A 7,663-nucleotide genomic window follows, 5' to 3' on the forward strand; every position below is an offset into this window, starting at 1 on the left:
ATACCATGCACTACTTCCCTCTCACCCCAGGTTGTCTCTTTTTCAGCTGAAGCTTGGGACACCATAAGATGCTCTAAACACTAAGTACCCACCACCCAAAAAGATGGAGGAACTAACACCTCAGGGACAATTTCACTAACAGGGAAAAGGAACTGGCAGATAAAATCTTCCTTGCTCTCCTGAGCAGAACCCCCTGAGAAATGGTGGTTCATTTGGCTTCTGGAAGAACAGTACCATGAAATCAAGGTATGAGTCATGTCTAATATCAAGAGGTTGTCAAGTCAACAGTCACCCCAAATTCCCTCCTTCCCTGCTCGGTTCCAATTTTCCTCACTTTGCCTTTCTGGGATTGTTGTCTCTAATCAAGTAATGTCATATATGACTTTACCTCCAGCTTAGCTCTGGGAAACCAACATGCTCAATTTTAGCTATTAATAAACACACACACACACACACACACACACACACACACAAATGCACACAGAGCTGTATTGATTTAACCAGTCCCACTTGTTTCTATCCATACATAATTGTCTTAAAATACATTTTAAATACTCTTTGTCTTGTTTTCTCCCTTGCCATTCTCTCTTTCTCATTCCCCATATCTCCACTAACCCTGCACCCAAATTGCTTTGACACGGTCATCAGCAACCTCCATGTTGTTAAATCAAATGGACAACTCCCATTTCTAACCTTTACCGTATTTTATGTTTCATTATATTACTTTCCTAGAAATGTTTTACTCCACTGGTTTTGAGGAAGGTATAGTTTTCTGGTTTCCCTCTTATTTTCTTCTCAGTCCCCTTGACTAGTTTCTCACCTTCTAGTGGAATGTTCCAGGATGTGACTCCTTTGCCTTATTCTCTGTTGTATCTGCACTCAATTAATTGATGATCTCCTCTTGCCTCATTGCTTTAAATACCAGAGACCTGAAAATTTTCAAATTTATATCTACAGGGTGGTCATCTCTTGAGTTCTTGAGTTGTAGCTATTTGCCTACTTGACATCACTCTTTGGGTATCTAATTATCTCAAAATTAAAATGACCAAAACTAAACTTCTAATTTCCCCGTGTCTCCCTCATTGCTCTCCTCTCAATAGGATTATTTATGATTAATTTTTCATTTAGTGTTTTTCCCATGGCAATGTAAATTTTGTGGTAGCAGAGATGTTTGACTGTTTTATTCATTGGTATAACCCTAGTGATATAAATGGGTCTGCCATAACTATTTCTTGAATAATTTAGGGGTGAAATATTTGAATATTCTCCATCATTTTGATCACTTGAAACAAATAAATTTATTCAGCAGGTAGAATTTACTTCAAATTCTAAAAGAAAATGATGGTTAAAACATAGGTTTCATAAAATCAAATCATATGTACTGTTTAAATGAAAATCAATGGTAGTTTTTATTACAGTTTTGTGTCTGACGATCTTGCTTTTCTGAATCTTACCCACTGTAAGACTATGGCTTTGGGAGCTTAGTTCTTTTAAATGTTATAAGAACCTTTTTCAAAAATTGATCTTTTAAAAAAGAGAACAGACTATAAAGTGGATTTTGACAACATTTTGTTATAAGTTTCACATTGTATCTATCAACAGAAAAACTGGGGATGTATAGAAATTAAAATCTGGACCATAATTAAAATAAATTACTTGAGATTAAAAATGATGTATTTATCCAAAGTGGCAACTAGTACATGAAACCTATTATTGAAAATATATCTATGTAAAAAGACAAAGCTATTCAAAATGTAGGATTAAAAAAATATGAGTAGCATAAAAATTAAATATTCCAAAAGTAATGTATGTGGAATATTAACACTTAAGATCTTATGGGGCTCTATGATTGAATGAAGTTTGCGTGCATGCTTTAGGAAATACAGAAATCTATAAATTTTGTAAACAAATGTTAAATCAAAGGTGTACTAGCCCTTAAAAGAGCAGTCAGTATTGAACTAGATCTACTAAGCCAAACCAAAGTTAAGTAAATCTTACTTTAAACAAAATATACATTAGTTAAAATATGAGATTTTTTTTCTTAGTGCTACAATATGATTTCTTAAATGTTGCTAAATTCTAATTCAATTTCTGGTACTTTAGCATTTTATCTGTGTTACTTCAGTCTTGGAAAACATACTCGGCAATGTCTACTGAAGCTTTTTGAAGTAAAATACTGCTCTTAACTTATGATGTGCTTGTTTCCAGTTTTTAATACTTCAGTTTTCCAGGAAAACTGTATACTTGTTCCTCATAGGTGTGTTGCTTTTACAATTCACAAATATACAGTGGATCCTATCTAAATACAACAGTCAATTAAATTTCTTAAAACCATCTTTTCAATGGCTTAGAGATAGTAAAAGTAGAATATAGATATTATTTAGATAATGTTGTAGATAATAAGCAAACAATCCTAAAATATATGTTTCTGGAAGATTTCCAAGCTGTACCTCAAAGAGACAGCCATCATTCAGCATTAAATATTATGTTTTATGCAATGACCCTTGATCGAGCAACTTGGGGACAGACATGGAATCATGTCAAATTTTTTTAAATTTTTTAAATTTATTTATTTATTGGCTGCATTGAGTCTTCCTTTCTGCATGTGGGCTTTCTCTAGTTGCAGAGAGCAGGAGCCACTCTTCATTTCAGTGTGCAGGCTTCTCATTGCAGTGGCTTCTCTTGTTGTGGAGCATGGGTTCTAGGTGCACCAGCTTCAGTAGTTGTGGTGTGTTGGCTCAGTAGTTGTGGTTTGCAGGCTTTAGAGCACAGGCTCAGTAGTTGTGGCGCATGGGCTTAGTTGCTCCACAGAAGGTGGGATCTTTCCAGACCAGGGCTCAAACCTGTGTCCTCTGCGTTGGCAGGTGGATTCTTAACCACTGCACACCAGGGAAGCCCTCATGTCAAATTAACAAAGACAAAAGCACACATAGAGCCCAACCTATAGTGGTCCCTCAATGAGTATCACAAGGTGATGAAAGATTGAATGCACTGACCAGCTCAACAGGAACCCATGGTAGATTGCCAAATACCCTTCATTAATTATTTCTCTTCCAAAGGCTGGAATTGTGTTGACCCACTTAAATTTCTGCCTTACTTGTGTGAAATCAACCAGTTCCCATGTTTTCTTTATCTTTTATTTGTAAATTTGGCTGTGGGTGTTACAGTGGAGGCAGAAACATCACAGTGGTCAAGATAACTTAAGAAGAACAATTCATTTCTCAGTCACATATGATAAATAGGAAAGCAGAACATGAAACTTAGCTTGCTTTTATCAATGTTTACTTAAATGTATATATTTAATTAACTTCAGGAAATGAAAATTGAAAAACTAAGATATTCTCATATACCCTTTACTCAGATTCCAACGTTAACATTTTAACAATTTGCTTCATATATCTTTGTCTCTGTCATTCTGTCTCTATCTGTCCTCCCTCCTCACCCTGACATTTTTTTCCTGGAATATTTGAAGGTAAATTATATATATGATGAGCCACATTGTAATTACTAAAATCAGGAAATTAACATTGAAATAATGCTATTGTCTAAATGACATACTTTATTCAAATGTCAGTCACCATTTCTCTCACTAGAAAAAAAAAATTTCCTGGTCTGTGCTCCAATCCAGAGGCATTTGATGCATTTAGTTGTCATGTCCCTTTGATGTCCTTTAATCCAGAACAGTTTCTCATTTTTTCTATTAATCTGTATATTTTATCTTTCATGACATTGACATGTTTGAAAAATAAAACTGTTTATTTTCTAGAATGTTCCTCAATGTTTATTTGTCTGATTTTTTTTTCTTATTAGATTTGAGTTATGCTTTTTTGGCAGAAAAAACTACAAAAGTGACATTGAATTTTTTAAGTGCACTCTACAGGGGCACATGACAGTTATCTATAGTTATTGAGCAAGACCACATTTGCACTCTGCAAAGCATGACTTTCTTCCTATATTATGAAAGCATATTTGTTCATTTTCTCACCAAGAAACATATTTATGGAGTCCCACCTATGTTCCAGGCAGCATATGTATAATAAAGTGTTATAAAATTTCCAGAGTAGGTAGTCAAACATTAGTATAATTGAGGAAAACACTACAGAAGTAGTGGAACTTTAACAAGAAGGATGGAGTACAGGATGATAAAACATCCAGACAAGGAGACCTATTAGAATGGAATTTATCACCTTGCAAAGTTGGTTAACTATGCCTGGGCCATTCTGAAATCTTATAGTGTCTGTGTTACACATGAAATCAATTTTTCATCACCCATACTATAAACCATAATTAATAAAACTATCCTCAGCAGGGATTAATTTTCAGAAATCCAGGATACCTTTTGATGTTCATAGTAGTACTAAGATCTGGAGAATACACTTTTTATTGGTTCATCTATCCAAAATAAACTAGTATTTTGGTGTTTTGCTTCCGTGTACTTAACTGTTATTGACTATATTTAGCTGCTGTGCACTGTTGTTGCCCTTGCCATTTATTTATTTACTTCTTAGTCAGTTGAAGCTCTTCAGTTGAATCATCTGCCAACTGAGCTTATCCTATCCCTTGTTTCTGATGCAAGATGCCACTCTTTAGAGCAGCACTATGTAAATCAAAACACATATAAAGAGAAAGTCACTGCTTTAACATTCCATTAAAGTGTTCAAGGATTTGGGTGTGTAGATCTGGGTAAGAAGACATATTGTCTGTTCAAAATTTGGTAATATTGTTAACAGAGAATGTTTCCTTTTTTACGATATAATTATCTCATTATTTCTGAAGCTTGAACTAAAAGAGCAGTGCAATCCTGTAATTGGGGTACCTGAAATTTTAGAAGTTCAAAGTCAGAGTACGACAGCTTACAACTTATGTCTACCTGAATGGTTACCTTGCATGTGCATTTGGTTAATCTATAACAGATTACTCTATTCCTTAATAGATATGTGAGCTACAGCTGATATGCATAGTTCAGTAACTAAGATTAAACTTTTTTTTTAAAAAAAAGAAAAGATAGTTTACTAAAGCATAAGTTACAAAATCACAAAGATGAAAAGGTTTTGAAGAATTTAATTTCCTTTTCTGTCTTACAAAAGAATAGGAAATAGAGCAAATACTAGATACATTTTATTAATCACATAGTGCAAGTCAATGCATTACATACATAGGAATGTGAAATGTCAGATGCAATTAAATGAGCACTTGTAAAATAAACCATTTCACTGCATGAGCATATTTAAATCACAACACATTCAGATAAGTGCACTAAACATTCAAATGAGCATATGTAGCTACTTGACTTTAATTACTGAAATAGAGACACTGACTTCCATGTGTGATGATACAAACAGACCATGTCTTCTTGTAAATGTTTATTTCTGGCTTTTGACTTGGAATCTATTTCTCGAATGGTATTTTATAACAAAAAGTAGTGTGATTTCTTCACACACTTTCAAGGCAGAAGTTTTTCAAAGTGAATCAGCAGTTAGCACACATTCAGAAACAACACACAGGTCAATACTTAAAGAAATGAAAAATTAATTCTAGGGATATCTCATGAAGGTCTTCAAATCTATTGTGATGGTAAACATATACATATACATTATTTGTATAAAGAGTTAAATTTCATTATAAATAACAGTAATTGGCAACACTTACTGAGTCTACTAGACAATGCAACCAGACTTTTAAACAAACAGCTCTAATCCTTCCCCAAATCCTGCATGGTCAACATCAGTGGTCACATTTTACAGGTGAAGAATTTTTCTTGGACAAGCTACATTATTGTCTAAGAGTGTTTAATTAGGAATATGTTTCAATAGGGGTTTCAGGCTAGATGTGTTGACTTTCATAGCCACTGTAAATTACTCTGATATGAAACATAGTGAGAATCAGTCGTTTAAATGGCATTACAGGAACACTTTCTTCCCATACCTACTTTATTCACATATCTAAATTTTATTGTTTGTCCTATAAGATAATTTTATAGTTAGTTATATTTGTAATTTTATTTATATTTTAAAATATTTACTTTTATGATAAAATAAAGGTATAGCCATTGAAGAATTTTTTTAATTAAAAAGGAAACAAATTTTTACAATTTTATATCTCAAATATAAACACTAGTAAGAACATGTTTGCATATTTCCTGATGGTCTGCCAGAGGGTATCTATTTATATGTAACATACAATTGCATACACATATTAATTTAACAAAAACATTTACTCAGTGCCTATTATGTACCACTGCCTAAGGATAAAGAGATAATTTTAGTGGAAAAATGCTTGGTTTCTTACTGCATACACATACACAAATATGTATTTACTTATTTTAGACAATATCAAATATAAAACTTTATTTGTATTTTACATGACATCAAGCATTTTTGGAAATCTAAGTGTTATCAGATATAATTTTTAATAAATGTTATAAGGTAGCCTAGTGAATAGATCATGTTTTTAAATTTTGGCTTCAAATTTGAACTTTGCTACATTATGTATTCTCCTTGAGGCAATGACAGAATTTCTTTAGTATCTGTCTTCAACTTTCAAATGAAAATAAAAATTAAGGAGAAAACCATAATTCAAAAAGATACACATACCACAATGTTCATTGCAGCATTATTTATAATAGCCAGGACATGGAAGCAACCTAAATGTCCATTGACAGATGAATGGATAAAGAAGATGTGGCACATATATACAATGGAATATAACTCAGCCATAAAAAGGGATGAAATTGAGCTATTCATAGTGAGGTGGATGGACCTAGAGTCTGTCATACAGACTGAAGTAAGCCAGAAAGAGAAAAACAAATACTGTATGCTAACACATATTTTGGAATCTAGAAAAATGGTACAGGTGAACCTAGTGGCAGGTAGGGAAAGAGATGCAGATGTAGAGAATGGACTTGAGGACACCAGAGCGAGGGGAAGCTGGGACATAGTGAGAGAGTAGCATCAACATATACACACTACCAAATGTAAAATAGATGGCTAATGGGAAGCTACTACAGAGCACAGGGAGACCAGCTTGATGCTTTGTGAAGACTTAAAGGGGTGGGATAGGGAGGTTGGGAGGGAGGCTCAAGAGGGAGGGGATATGGGAATATATGTATTCATGTGGCTCTTTCGCTTTGTTGTACAGCAGAAACTGACACAATACTGTAAAGCAGTTATACTCCAATAAAGATTTTTAAAAAATTAATGCTTATCAATAGGATTCAGAATTTATATTTATACTTCATGTGATAACACTATCCTAGATTATACTTTTAGTATTATGTTTTCATTTTATTATATCATAGTCATTTGATTTGGTCTATGTAATGCTTGAGTACCCACCTGACATGTTAGCATCAGGTCCAGTTATTTTGTTTTGACAGCTTTCACATTTTCAATGAAAAGATTAAAAATTAGTGGGATTATTTGGTGCCAAGGTTTAGGACCTGTTCTGAAGCACTACAGAAAGAAAACAGAATCTGATCAGACACTGAATATTGTTGCTGAGAACTACCGACATAATCCTGTAGGGCATTCCCTATTACTGTAGCAATGCCCTTCTGGTATTCTCCCTGTACAAGCTGAAATGATGCTGCAACCCAAGGTCCCATCCTTCCCTCCACATTCACCCACACAGCCTTTATTTCCAAACATACAACCCCATACTCAGA

Source organism: Hippopotamus amphibius, chromosome 5 (assembly GCF_030028045.1).
Source record: "Hippopotamus amphibius kiboko isolate mHipAmp2 chromosome 5, mHipAmp2.hap2, whole genome shotgun sequence".
Taxonomy (NCBI): Eukaryota; Metazoa; Chordata; class Mammalia; order Artiodactyla; family Hippopotamidae; genus Hippopotamus; species Hippopotamus amphibius.